The 14,543-nt window shown below is 42.5% G+C and overlaps 1 protein-coding gene across 1 annotated transcript in view; it reads right to left on the bottom strand.

Moving 5' to 3' along the window:
- The window catches only part of bsk146 (brain specific kinase 146), a 9,857-nt gene extending 3,418 nt beyond the window's left edge, over positions 1 to 6,439 (bottom strand). Inside the window, exon 1 of the mRNA XM_005721902.1 lies at positions 6,222 to 6,439. The gene's annotated coding sequence lies outside the window, so the exon portion shown is untranslated. The remainder of the gene's footprint in view (positions 1 to 6,221) is intronic.
- Positions 6,440 to 14,543: the final 8,104 nt, after the last annotated feature.

The raw sequence follows: 14,543 nt of genomic DNA, 5'->3' as shown, positions 1-14,543 counted from the left end.
CACACACACACACACACACACACACACACACACACACACACACACACACAGGCAGCCAATAACAGTCCTTTCTAGCAAATCCAATTCCTGCTGCAGTGTGATTATTCTTAGTGATTGCTTCCCTTTTTTCTCTTCCTGAGCGGCTGGACCTGCCAAGCACTGACCCTCACTGTTCCAGGCGAATGTGGAGGAACTATAGGAGCGCGCACACACGTACACACACACACACACACACACTCGTTACACAACCCGAGGTGCTGGAAAGCAGCCACTCTATATGAGCAGACACTTGGATTGGCTTTATATCTACAGCAGCCTCCTCATCATCAACACACTCGCCTGCCATTCCATGTACTTCACATATCTCATATTCTCCGCACACATCCACAGATGGATAACATTTCATTGCACAGTCTGGTTTTAGATGCAGAAAGTAACATTCAGTTGTATGCATCACAACGTTAAGTTGCCAACTATGTGATCAAACACACACACACGCAGCAATGTGCTACTTTAAGTACCCCGTCGCCCCTCCACAGCCCTCTGCGTTCTCTGTGGGAGTGTAATCTTTTTTGCATGTGAAGCGGACAGGAAGAGAGGCTGACGGCAGCAGGTGAGGAGAGATGAGTCAGTTTGGGTGATAAATGGCAGTGCAGAGAGGATGTACTGTATCTCTCTCTCTCCTCTAAATAAAAGCTCTTGGGTGCATGTGATAAAAACACACATGCACAGGAGGGAGTTGTAAACAGAAGAGACCATTTGTTTCTGCCGTGGATCAGAAGTGCTTACTGTAGCACTTCAGGATTGTGCCTCGTTCTTTTTCTGAGTGTGCGTTTGGCTCTGGTATGTTATCACGATAACATTCATAAATGTACAATGTATATTCAGTCAATAATAACTACTTAAAGCTGCAAATTCAACCAAGCTAGCTGTTTTGAGTGAAAACTGGGGCAGTAAATTTGAACTTTTCCATTTTTTTTCCATTTAGCTCCATCAAAAAGCGCTAAATAACTGAATAAACAGTTTAAACTGATTTTCCAATAACTAATTAGTTACAACAAGAATTACAGTTATGAGTAAATAGTGATATAGTGATTTAAGTGTTGCTAACAGTGTTATCTCTCTGTAGATGAGGAACCCAGATAAGCCACAGATATTGACACTCTGCAATGCTTAGAGCTAATTAGCACCAGTTAGCAAGCGCTAATGAGTCCTAAAGATGCTAACAGCTACCACAAAGATGGAAAGGGATTGTATTTCTCACATTGTTGTAGTTCTATCCTTTATAATATAAAGTGCCACTGTTTGAATAAAACCAAACTAGATTTAAACATGCAAAAAGACGTGCTGTGGTGGTTTGTACCATCGCGTCACAGCAAGACGTTTCTGGGTTCAACTCCACGGGGCAGCTTGGACTTTTCTGGAGCTTTTTGGTTTCCCCCCACAGACATGCATGGTGAGTTAATGGGTGAATCTAATTTTTATCTAAATGGATAAAAAACTAAAGTTGTGGACGCAGTAAACATGTTGCAAAAAAGGAGGAAACATGCACACTATTTGGCACCAAGTGTATCTTCAGAAAAATGGGAATTACAGTGGCTGTGAAGATAGCACATATGACCCAGGCTGACAAAAAGGCCCAGTAATCATCTCCTGAACCCGTATCTATTAATGCCATTGTACTGGTTCAGTTGTCCAGCACAGTCTGCAGACCTTTAACGACTGGCTAATGTGATTTAACTTATTTCGTACCTCTTTACTCAGGACGCCCTGGAAAGCAATATTAATACTGAATTGATTTCTGCCTTAGGTCTGATGATCTTGACTAGATTGAGTCCCTAATCATTTTAAGCATAGCCGGATTAACGCACTTCCACTGTGCTCGACCAATTCGTTTAATGGAGCCAAACTTCCAGCCCGATTTCATTAGGTGTACACAACCAGGAGAGAGCACGGAGCGAATTTCAGCTTTGAGAGTAAACTGGTTTCATAAAATCAAAGTAAAAGGAAAATTTTGACAAGGTACAGCAGCTTGTGTGGTTAGTTGCAGCAGTGATCTTCAAACTGTTCCCACAGCTCTTATTAGCAGATCTAGAGCTTAAGTTTTCCCAGCTAGTATGTGCAAAAAAAAGTCTGTGATGTAGGTCAAAGTCTCAAAGTTCAGAATATTCTGCATCTTTATATATTTAATATTCACATCAAGATGGTGTGTGCGTGTGTGTGTAGACCAGACAATCCCAGCATTCATCACACTCTGCCTTTATCTAACACACTCTGTTTTCAGGTCTTTTTTTCCTTTTCCAGCTTCTATAGACCTGTGTGTTTTTTGGCCTGCTGCTGTATGCGTGTGCTTTCGTTTACCACAGCTAAAACTGCATCTGTATTTGTATAGAAGCAGTAAGACTCGTGTAGCTCAGTGAGTCATCAGGCCAGGATAAATGTCGGCTCTCTGTGTGGAGGGGAAGTCTGCAGTCCCACTGCGTGAGTGCATCACATAGGCTCACCTTTAACAATAGAAACAACTCGATGCAAAAGCAGCTGCGTGTCGCAAGTGCTTTGCATCGCTGGTAGGAACAACTGCAGAGCAGCTGGATGGGTAAAATGAGATGATCAAAAGGGTTCAAATTTGGTATTTTCCCTGCAGCTCACGTTCAAATAATGCTGGGAAACTTTTCAGGATGAGGTGAAGGAGATTGGCAGCCTCTGTCTCACACCACTGTTGTTGTACTTTTTGGTGTTTAGGAGTATAAATACATAAACAGATGTATTAAGTTAGGGGCAACTGCATACCACATACTGTAAGTTTATACAAAGTTATCTAAGGTTGAAATAAGCCTTTCACATATTAATTATTTGTTGTAATCATCTTCAACATTCGCTCCACTACACATTATTATACACATTGTTCATTTTCCCCAAAGCACATCATTGATCCATTCATCTCAAAGCGAATTAATCGTCAACAATTGCTATAATTGTTTAATATTTAATAAATTATTCGACAAGCACAAATAAGAAGCACACGCTGAGTCCAGTGTATTATTGTGAAAGGAATATTTCTGGTTCTTTTTATACAATGTGAAGATGCTAACCTGAGTCATGGTAAATTCAGATTGTCTGGTCTCTAGTTTGGGACAGTTTTATGCTAAACCTAAAAAGTCAGTTGACAGATTGATGCTTGTGTTAGTCCTCCTTTCCTGCAGACTGTTCTCTCCGACAGCCTGCAAAATTCAACGTTCTGGGAACAGACACAAAATACAGCATGTTCCTTTCAGCTGACCACATCCCCCCAGCCCTCCCCACTCGCTCAACACTGACCCTCTGTGCCACCAGGTTTAACACTCTGTGGAAACAGAGCAGCGACCAGGGGCCGCAGCTGACTAAATCCCAGACTGCTTATGCAACCAGCGGGCCGAGCCGGAGCACATTCGACGAGCCAAGGCAACGATCACAGCCACGTCCACCCCCACTGATGCAGCCGCGCTGCCCTCCAACAATAACAGCTTAATTTTTTTTGCATTTCAGTGACTGTTTCTATTCTCCTGATAGATGTGCTGCGAAGAAACACATTCCTGCCTTCCACGTGAGAAACTGCAGCAACAAAAATATTTCGCCTTTAAATGTTCTGGACACGTTTGATTTGTCTTCTATTTATTAAAAAAAAGCTGCTGACTGCTGCACACGCACATAATCAAAGTGACTGTGTGTAAATGTGCACTGGCAGGGAGCAGAGGGAGGCCAGCAGCAAAACACCAGTCAGTGTGTGTGTGTGTGTGTGTGTGTGTGTGTGTGTGTGTGTGTGTGTGTGTGTGTGTGGAAAGTGAACAAAAACAGAATGTGGTTGCCAAAATCTCTAGTACCTACTTATATTACAGCTCCTCAGCAGTAGATATTTACACCTTAGTTTGATTTTACAGATTTTATTTACAACGTTTTAAAGGCCTGAAATCAAAATCAAGCAAATTTTACTAATAAAAAAATTAAATAATAATAATATTTTTAAAAGGGATCAAAAAGAACAGTAAATAATACAAATTGAAATACTAAAAGTAAAAGAGATGCACTTGGAGAAATTTAAAAAAGTATATGTTGCTGGTTATTTTTGGAGTTTGGGGGACAAGAAAGCTCTGTCGCCTGTACGAGCCAGTTGGGAATTCTGAATTACTAGAAGGTGCTGATCGACAGACCTAAGTGAGAGGCATAGGACAACTAAAGGATTTGATAGTTAACGTAGGCGAGCCCGTGTAAACACTTACACGCAAGCAACAATATTTTAAAATGAATCCTGTACTTCCGAGGAAACCAGTGTAATAGTTTAAGAATGGGTGAAGCTTCCGTGTATCTTTCAGGAGTCTAGCAGCTGCAGTCTGAACCAGCTGCAGACATGTTTTAAGTGTTTTGCTCAACCCAACATATAATAACTTGTAGTAATCCAATCTAGATCATGAAAAGAAAGAAGTTTTTAACTATATTTAATATCTTAATTTGAGAAAGCTGGCTATAACAACTGCTGTGATCTGTCTAATTAAGGAGATGAATCAAAGATAACACTCAGACTTTAAACCTGAGGTTTAAGAAATGAGTCTGAAGATCTAAAGGGATAGTGAAAAATGTAACTGGCTGCTTATTCGCCACAGGAATCACTAAAATTTCAGTTTTACTATCACAGGGTTGAGAGACGGGTTTAAGAGGGAGGTAAATCTGGGTTTCATCTGCAAAAAAGTGGTAAGGAACATGATGGGTTTTTAAAAAAAATAAACCCAAAAGGTGTGTGTACAACTGAAGTGGACCAAGAATGGAACCTTGAGGTGCACCACTGGTTAAGGGGGTAGTTTTAGAAGAATAACTGCCAATGCTAATGGAAAACCACCTACAACTCAAATAAGACTTAAAACAGTTCAAAGCCATCCCACAAATAACAACACAATGAGTGTTCAAGATGTTGTAGTCCACTGTATCAAACACAGTGGTAAGATCCAGTAACAGCATTACAGTACAGCATTAACTAGCATCAACAATAAACAGGAGATCACTGAAAACTCTTAACAGAGCAGATGCGATGAATTTGACTGAAAAACCTCACCAATATCATTGGTGCGTAAAACAGACGGCAGCAACAACTAGCTTAATTAGTATTTATGCTAACTAGGCTATATTCAGGGCTTCATCTTCATATTTAGCAAACAAAATTTAACTTGGTATTTGGATTTTTTAATCAAAATTGAATAAGGAAGATCTATCCTCTCAAAATCCTTATGGTAATACTGGTTATTTTCCATCTTCAACTAATTCAAATTCACCAGTCTTATCCATCAGTCGTCCTACCCGCATCTTCAAGCCAGTCAACCCAGTCCCTGTTCTTTAGAATCATTATTTAAACTCCTTCCCATCACCTCCTCATCCGGGTTATTCGGTCTACTTAAAGGTATGTGCTCACTCAGCTCTCCACCCGGCCCCTAGTTCAAGTTCAGCTGGCATCTCGTCAACACAATATATAGGCACTGTGGATGAGCATTGAGGCATTGATTACATGATTTATCCAAAATAATGGCTTAGATCGGCTTGTATAGATTGGCTATAGGGTGTAACCCTTCATTTTTCTAAGCAAGTCCCCAAAATTGCCCAGTATAATCCAGCAAACATAGACAGCAGGTAGACCAGTCAGAATGTAAACATTCTGGTCTTGTATCATCCTCCAAGGCTTCAGCTTTCAGCAGGTCTGCATCGTCACCTGCAGTGTGTGTGCTCAGACAGCACTCACTGAAGGGACAACCACTGTCACTTTAGTGTAACAGAGCTTAGATAGCGGAAAGGAACAGACATGCATTAGCTCCTGCAGATACCTGACTGCCAACCCCCCTCCTCCACCCCTTCCTCCTCCTGCAAAAACACGGGATGCATAGTGGGGGTGAGGGAAGGCTTTTAGATGTTGTGTTGTGATCAATAATACAAATTCCACTACACAATCCGATACTGTAAACAACCTAAAATGCTTACAATCAATGATATTGTTGCTTGCTAGAGATCAATGACATTAGAAAATGTACATACAACATAGAGAAGAAATCACAGTTTTGTTTTCAGTGTGAACGCTGCTGTATGGCATTGGCCTAATGATGCACTGCATGCACACATCATAGCGGCACACACAGTAACGGAGCCTGGTCGGTCAGGGTGCAGGTGAGGATAAACGGTCAGCCCGGGTTTAATTCGCTACTCACCTTTCAGTTGATACCCATATGGAGACTGTGAAGTCCGCCCTGTCGGCCCAGGCTGCTACTGGTAAACACACAGGGAGATGTGAGCACATACTAAGACCAGGTGAGCCCAGAGAAACGTCTGATATCGGTGTCCAGCGAGAAGCCTCCGAGCAGCGTCGGTGGATGTGGTGTCGAGCATCCTGCAGCCTCCTCCGGCTCTGCGTCCTATTGTCTCCGCATCGCTCTGTCCTCTAGGATGGGAGGAGAGCAGAGGCAGGGGAGGAGAGACAAAGCCCTCCCCCTCCTCGCTGGCCCGGCCAATCGCAGCGCTGCTCCGCTGGGAGCCGCCGCTGCTCGCTGTCTCCATACAGACTATGGTACATTCAGGGATGATGGGAAATCCAACTTCTTCCAAATACAGTCAAATAAATAAATATGTTACCAACAGATAGCTTGAACTGGATATTGGCTATTTTTAATAATAGCTAAAAAAAACCCAAAAACATTATTGTTATATTATTATTATATTTGCTTTTACATAATTTTCTCTGGGATTAATAAAGCATTCTGATTCTGACTCGTAAACGTTTACGTAAACAGACTTTGCTGTGTATGTTTTTATAAAATGTCTTTAGGCAATGTCATTTGAGGCAGTGTTGGTTAGTGCAAAGATATATTAAGGCTTTTGTGCCAAGAATAAACACATAAATCAATGGAGTGGTCTGTACCAGCTATCACGGCCGAGAGGCAGGGTGCACCCACAAATAAAGACAGACAACAATTCACACGTTATCCCAAACCCATATGTGTCTTTGGACTGTGAGCGGAAGCTGGTGTACCGAGAGTGGCCCCACACAACCCCCTATGAATAAGCACTTGGTGACAATGGGAAGGAAAAACTCACTTTTAACAGGAAGCAACCTCCACCAGAACCAGGCTCAGGGCGGGACGGCCTGGTTCTGGTGGAAGGAAGAAGAAAGGACAAAAGACACAAGAGAGCTAGAGATTAATAAAAACTAACAATTAAATATAGCGTGATGTATAAACACATAGCGAGTGTAAAAAGGGTGAAAAAGAAACATTCAGTGTGTCATGTGAAACCTCCAGCAGCATAGAGCAATTGATGTGTAACTAAGGGAGGATTCAAGGTCACCTGATCCATCCATAACTGTAAGCTTTATCAAAATGGAAAATTTAAGCCTAATCTTAAAAGTAGGGCGAGGGTGAGAGGGTTCCTGTCTCCTGAATCCAAACTGGGAGCTGGTTTCACAGAAGTGGGGCCTGAGAGCAGAAGGCTCTGCCTCCCATTCTACTTTTAAATACCCTAGGAACCAAAGGTAAGGGAGCAGTCTGAGAGTGAATTGCTCTTCTGGGGTGATATGTTACTGTGAGGTAAAGATGGGCCTGATTATTCAAGACTTTGTATGTGAGGAGAAAGATTGTAAAATTGTTACATTTAAATCACTCGGAGACAGAATGTTTCTAATTTTAGAGATAGTGTGCATCACACAATGGAAATTTGTATTTGTCTTTTATAACTGGTATTATTTGTGAGCGTAGATTTTATTTGGATTATATTGGACATTTTTAGTGTTTTTGTATGATTTTTTTTTAATCCACTGCGGCCTACTAGCTGTCAAATGGACTTGATAAAGAAGAGGGTAGGCCCAGATATGAAAAGGAAGGAATGCGTGGAAGCCAAGCGTGTGAAGGAAGGACTGTCGCCCGATTGTCAGGCGAGACGGCTCGTGTGAGGATGCCGACCCAGTCCTGACAGCAGAAATGGCGACAGTGGGAAATAACGCATGTGATCGACAGCAGGGCAGAGGTGCACAGCTCGAGGGTGGAGCACAAGCTGAGCTGTGAATGGACGAGCCTGGTGGAGGGACGAGACGGAGATGGGAGGCTTCTTCTTGTCCTCCTGGGACCAGGTTTCCGTGGTCCCTGCTCTGAAGTGAAATTGCTCAGCTGTTTTCAAACACGAGGAACATTCGCCTTGGCTTTGTAGGACAATGCATCGCGGGACTGTGGGGGATTTTAGTGCACAAAAAACTGGCTCACATAAAGACATCCCCAGGAAAGGAAGACCACGAGTCACCTCTGCTGTTGAGCTGACTCATCCGAGTCACCAACCTCAGAAATTGCAAGTCAGCGACCAGATAAATGCCACACAGAGTTCCAGTAGCAGACACATCTTTACATCAACTGTTCAGAGGAGACGGCATGAATCAGATCTTTATGGTCATATAGCTGCTAAGAAACCACTACTGCTTGTTGCTAAGGAAAAGCAACAAGCGAACAGATTTGTTTGGGCCAAGAAACATAAGGAATGGAGATTAGACCAGTGGAAATCTGTGCTTTGGTCTGATGAATCCAAATTTGAGGTCATCGGTTCCACTCGCCGTGTCTTTGTGCAACACAGAAAAGGTGACCGGATGGTCTCTACATGCATGGTTCCCACTGTGAAGTATGGAGGAGGAGGTGTGATGGTGTTGGGGTGCTTTGGTGGTGACGCTGTTGGGGATTTATTCACAACTGTGGTGTGCAAGATGGCCTGGCCTCCAGAGTCACCTGACCTAAACCCAGTCGAGATGGTTTGGGGTGAAGAGAGAAGGCAAAAGGGCCAACAAGTCCTCAGCATCTCTGGGAACTCCTTCAGGACTAATGGAAAACCATTTTAGATGACGACCTCATGAAGCTCATTGAGAGAATGTCAAAAGTGTGCAAAGCAGTAATCAAAGCAAAGAGCAGCTATTTTCAAGAGTCTAAAATATAAAATTCTGCATTATGTGTTCATTCGTGGTTTTGATGCCTTTAGTGAAAATATACAATGTAAATAGTCATGAAAATAAAGAAAAACTTAAATGAGAAGGTGTGTCCAACTTTTGACTGGTAGTGTAGATCCAGGAAATTATAGGTCATCCAGGTCTTTAGTGTCTCATTCCTGCAGTTTAATTAATTGTGTCATCTGGCTTCATGGATATAGCTGGGCATCATCTGCATAGCAGTGAAAATGTATGAAATGCCTTCAAAGGATACTGCCCAGATAGAAAAACAGAAAGGCTTGTTTCCATTGTGAGACTTAAAAGGCGACTTCTGTGTGTCCAAAAGTAAAGTGTTAACAACTTTTTATCATTTAACTTAGCAGCTACTGGCACGTCTTCCGTGGTGGAAGCAGAGTCTGGGGACGAAGGGGATGACCCACCAATCTCTGGGGGCGAGGTCACCGAGGCAGTTAAACAACCCCTTGGTGGCAGAGCCCCTGGGGTGGACGAGGTCCACCCCGAGTTTCTGAAGGCTCTGGATGTTGTAGGGCTGTCTTGGTTGACACGTCTCTACAATGTTGCGTGGAGATCAGGGGCAGTAACCCTGGACTGGCAGGCCGGGGTGGTGTTCCCCATCTTTAAGAAAGGGTGTTTTCCAACTACCGGGGAATCACACTCCTCAGCCTCCCTAGGAAAGTCTATGCCAGGGTGCTGGAGAGGAGTGTTCGTCCGTTAGTCGAACCTAGTGGTGAGCGGTGGTCTCAGGATTTCATCTCTGCTTTTTGCAGATGATGTGGTTCTGTTGGCTTCTTCGGGTGATGGCCTCCAGCTCGCCTTGGAACGTTTCGCAGCCTAGTGTGAAGCGGTGGGAATGAGAATTAGCACCTCCAAATCTGAGGCCATGGTCCTCAGTGGGAAAAGGGTGGAATGCCCACTCTGGGTCAGGGACGAGTTCCTGATCCCGAGTGGAGGAGTTTAAGTATCTCTGGGTCTTGTTCACGAGTGACGGGAGAAGGGAGCGAGTGTTGTGGTGAAGAGAGAGCTGAGTGTAAAAGCGGAGCTCTCAGTTTACCGGTCGATCTACCTCCACATCGAAAGGAGCCAGCTGAGGTGGTTCAGGCACCTGACAAGGATGCCCCCTGGGCGCCTCCTGGGTGAGGTGTTCCAGGCATGTCCCACCGGGAGGAGGCCCCGGGGCAGACCCAGGACACGCTGGAGAGATTATATCTCTCGGCTGGCCTGGGAACGCTTTGGTATTCCCCCGGACAAGCTGGAGGAGATGGCTGGGGAGAGGGAGGTCTGGACTTCTCTGCTTGGGCTGCTGCCCCCGCGACCCGGCCCCACATAAGCGGAAGAAAATGGATGGAACTTAGCAGCTGACTAGTGAAACCCTTAACCCAGTTCTTAGATCAGAGCCCCGGGTTGTGAGCTGTTCTGATCAATATTTGTAGGGACTTAAAGCATTGCTTTCTTATTACATTTTTCTAACTGAAAGCTTCCCCGTGGAATTATTTTCAGTCTAAAACAAAGATGTAAATAATCACACCACAGGGGAAGTCTGGTCACATACCTTTTTTGCCATAAGAATAAAAATATTGCCCTTTTTAATTCTTTAAAAAATTAGGTTGGTACCTTTAAGGGAATACAGTGAAAGTACACGTGGATACATTTAGGTAAAAGACTCATTTTAATTGTGTTAACTCTACCAATTAAGGAGAGAAGAAAATCCAGCCACCTCTGCAGCTCTGCTTTAGATTCATGAATTAATGACATATAATTCTCTTGGTAGATTCTGTCAAGTGAGGAACAAGCAGTTATACCGAGGTATTTGAAACTACCCAGGCAGTATCTGATCTGTTCTGTCATGTTAATTGGAAATGCTTCACTCTTAGTGTAATTAATTTTAGAGCCCGAAACTGCACTGTATGATTTGAGGCGTGCAAGAAAAAAATGGAAAGGAATTGTTCAGTTGAGCTATAAATACTAATAGATCATCTGCATAAAGTCCAGTTTATGCTCCTCGTGCCTATTTTTAATCCTGTAATGGAGAATTTTGAACAAATAGCAATGACTAATGTAGGGTTTTTTATGAGAGAGAAGACAAATATGCTCCTATTATAAGTTTTCCCAATTTATAAACAAAACGGTTAGAATTTCAAACTAGTTTTACATGGCACCATGGACCTCCTCTCTCTGGCTCAGAGACAAAAGGTGCCACGCCTAGGAAGTGAACACTTTTCATTTTGTGTGATAAACAGGATACTAAGGTGATTGGTCAAAACAGTTTAGGGTGGGCTTAGGTCTGATGTTGGCTCACGTTTCTTCTTCCGCAACTTTCTTGGCATCTCCTTATTTGGAGATGCCTCTTTAACCATCACCATGGCAACCACCTCTTACCCTCCTGTCAGACCTGCATAAAGAGAAAGGCAGACAGTTACGACTATGTTTACCTTCTGGTGCCTTCACTCCTCAAATTCCTTAGAGAAGGGGGCTCCTCTACTGTACTACTATACTAAACTATAGTATAGCCACCTACTTCTAATACTACTCTACAATGTTTAACTGTGTGCAATAAAGTATAAAACACAGTTATGTGATGCTAATTATAAGATATTAGCCTTAAAGATGAAAATAAATCCCACCTTTAATGACTCTGTAACTATGTAAAACAAGGCAGGCGAGCTTGGACATCCTTGCCTACAACCACGGGACAATGTGAAGGCGCCCGACAGAACTCCATTAGTCAAAATCCAGGATCTGGGACCATTGAAAAGCTTTTTAACAGATCTAATAAAGGAGTCCCCAAAATTCATGACCCTTAGTCTCAAAAAGAGAGCTAGGTTCAGTTCTGTCGAACGCCTGCTCAGCATCCATGGATAATATCACCAAGGGAAGCTCTCATTTTAGAAGTTTCAATTATATGAAACAGCCTCCGAACATTATCAGCTGCTTGCCTGTTTTTAACAAAATCTGTTTGGTCTGCTTGAATAATTTTATAAATAACTTTTTCTATTTGAAATGCTGTAAAAATTAGTCAATACCTTATAGTCTGACTCGAGGAGGTTGAGGGGCCTAAAATTACCTCTGTGAATCCTTCCAGGTTTGGGAAGTCATATTATTGTTGCAGGCACTAAAGACCGAGGGAGTGCCGCCTTTTGAAAAGTATTCTTGATCGTGTTTGTGAGAGGGGTTAGTAGATTTTTGTTAAGTCTTGAAGTATTCAGTCGGAAATCTATCGGGGCCTGGGGCTTTTTTGTTTTGTAACAATTTAACAGCGAGAAGAAACTCGTCCTCTGATGTTTCTTTCTCCAATATGTGTTTATCTGTTGTGCTAATCTTTGGCAGAGGTAATTCACTTAGAAATTGTTTTATTTCAGTACTGTCACTATCATAGTCGGTCTCATATAAGGCTTGATATTAGTTTTTAAATTCCAGATTTATATCTTTTGGGTTTTCTAAATATCTGCTGTAGTTTGCCAGTCTTATTACCAAATTCATAATGCTATCTAGTTCTGGCCATTGCAGCTTCAGCTTTGTTTGTACACATATTAGTGATTCTGCAAATACTTGTTTTGTTCTCGAGTGATCAATTTCCAAGGTCCTTATGTTGCTATTACTATGGTGGTGGCTATCCATGTGTAGCATTTCATTCCAAGACTAATTTCATCATGTGGACAGCAAATTATAAAAGAAAACTCCGCTTAGTATTTGTCATGTGTGGCAGGCAGGATGGACCCAAATGCAGGACTCGTACAGGGAACGTAAACTTAAAGCAGCAGCTTTACTCGCTGAGAAAAATCCTCCATAAAGTAACTTTACAAAAAACAAACCAAAACCCTGAACATGGAAACTAGAATCACTAGAAAATAAGGCGCACAGAACTAAGAATGATAGAAACCAGAAGCACAGCGAAACTTACAGCACATGGGATGGTACAATGCAACAACGGACAGAGGACAACACAGGGCTTAAACACACAAGGGAGTAACGAGGGAATGGGAAACAGGAGGGAAACACAGCTGGGTCTAATCTGACATAACAAGACAGGGAGGAAACAAACCTGAATGCACTGAACACAGGACAAGGAACTATCAAAATAAAACAGGAAACATGAAACCTTCACAAAGACGCAGACTAGACACTGTGAAGTGGAGACGTGACTGATAAGGGGAACAAAGGGAACATGAAACACGGAGACGAGAGTAAGTAAACGTGGAACAGAGGGAAGATACAGTGAACTAGAAACTATAAAAGTAACACAAGCAGAAAACAATAAAGAAAACCAAACCCATGAAAAACAATAAATCAAAGAATATAACTTAAACCGTGACAGTATTATTTGTCTTATGGATTCTATCTTTAAAAACAAGTCTGGAGTCTGATACAGATCTAAATGGTATTTTGCTGAGATCCAAGTGGCAGCATGCCCCATGCTTTAGCTTACAACAGCAACCATAAAAACAACTGAATGTTGAGTTTACAAGCTACACATGAATGCAGCATGAGTCCAGTACAGAGGGGGGCAGCTATGCAGTGCAAGAAGAGTCCCATTTCTAATATCAATGTGTTGTTTACGAAAACAAACATCACCTGCTAGTCATCTCCTTTTTGACTCATGCCTGTGGCCTCATATCACAAAACATCAGCACAATATTCAGCTCTGTGCTGCACGATATAATGACAACACTCAAAATACTTTATTGGCCCTCCAACAGAATGTAAAATGCTGCAAAGGATTGTAGACAAATCATTTCAGGACCCCTTTGCTGCTTTACAGGAATAACCCTCTACTATTGATTTATTTTGTACATTTTGTGCCTCAGTGCTCCCCGTGACTGATTCTTTGCAGGAAACAGCCCTCTGGTTACCATAAGGTTGCATCATGAGATGAAAATAGGGAGGTGCCGTTTCCCCAGGCTGTTTCTGATCTCTCCACTAGCACTCCTCACATGCCTAATAAGTGTCCTGCTTTGGAGATATTACTGTCCTACAGAAGCTACACAGGGTGTGGCTGTCAAAGAGGGGGTCCAAAGACCACCGTAGCAGGCGGGGATTTCATTAGCTTCCCTTTGCAGTAATGGTTGAACTAGACAGAATATCAGGGCTTAGTCAGACTTCTAACTATATCAGAATGAATTTGAGAGGTGAGCTCAAAACCAGAACTGGCTTAGGTACAGGCAGCTATATTACTTTAAGGCTGGACAATGTAATTCCAACTGTAATTCAGGCTGTTCTAAAAGTTCCTTGAAAAGTCTTCAGTTGACCAAAAATGCCGAATCACAGTTACTAACATGTACCAGAAACAAATAACGAGAGGTTGTATTTTCCTCATATTAGTGCCTCTTTGTTGCCGCCCTGTTAAGTTCACACTGTTGGCTTACTTGTGGTTCCCAGAGTTTCTAACCAGCTTCCAGTTAGGATTTAGGAAACAGAGCTGTCCTCTTTTCTTCCAAGATTACACTTCAAACTTTCCTTTTTGATAAAGCTCAGAGTTTGGGCTGGATCAGGTGACCATGAACCATCCCTTAGCACAGTTTCAGACTGCTGGGGGACTTTACCTGATGTTACATGATGGGTG

The sequence above is a fragment of the Pundamilia nyererei genome, unplaced genomic scaffold (genome assembly GCF_000239375.1).
Source record: "Pundamilia nyererei isolate P.nyererei 1_Seehausen unplaced genomic scaffold, PunNye1.0 scaffold00005, whole genome shotgun sequence".
Classification (NCBI taxonomy): domain Eukaryota; kingdom Metazoa; phylum Chordata; class Actinopteri; order Cichliformes; family Cichlidae; genus Pundamilia; species Pundamilia nyererei.
Note: the sequence above shows the minus strand (reverse complement) of the source record. Positions and strands in the feature narration are given on the sequence as shown.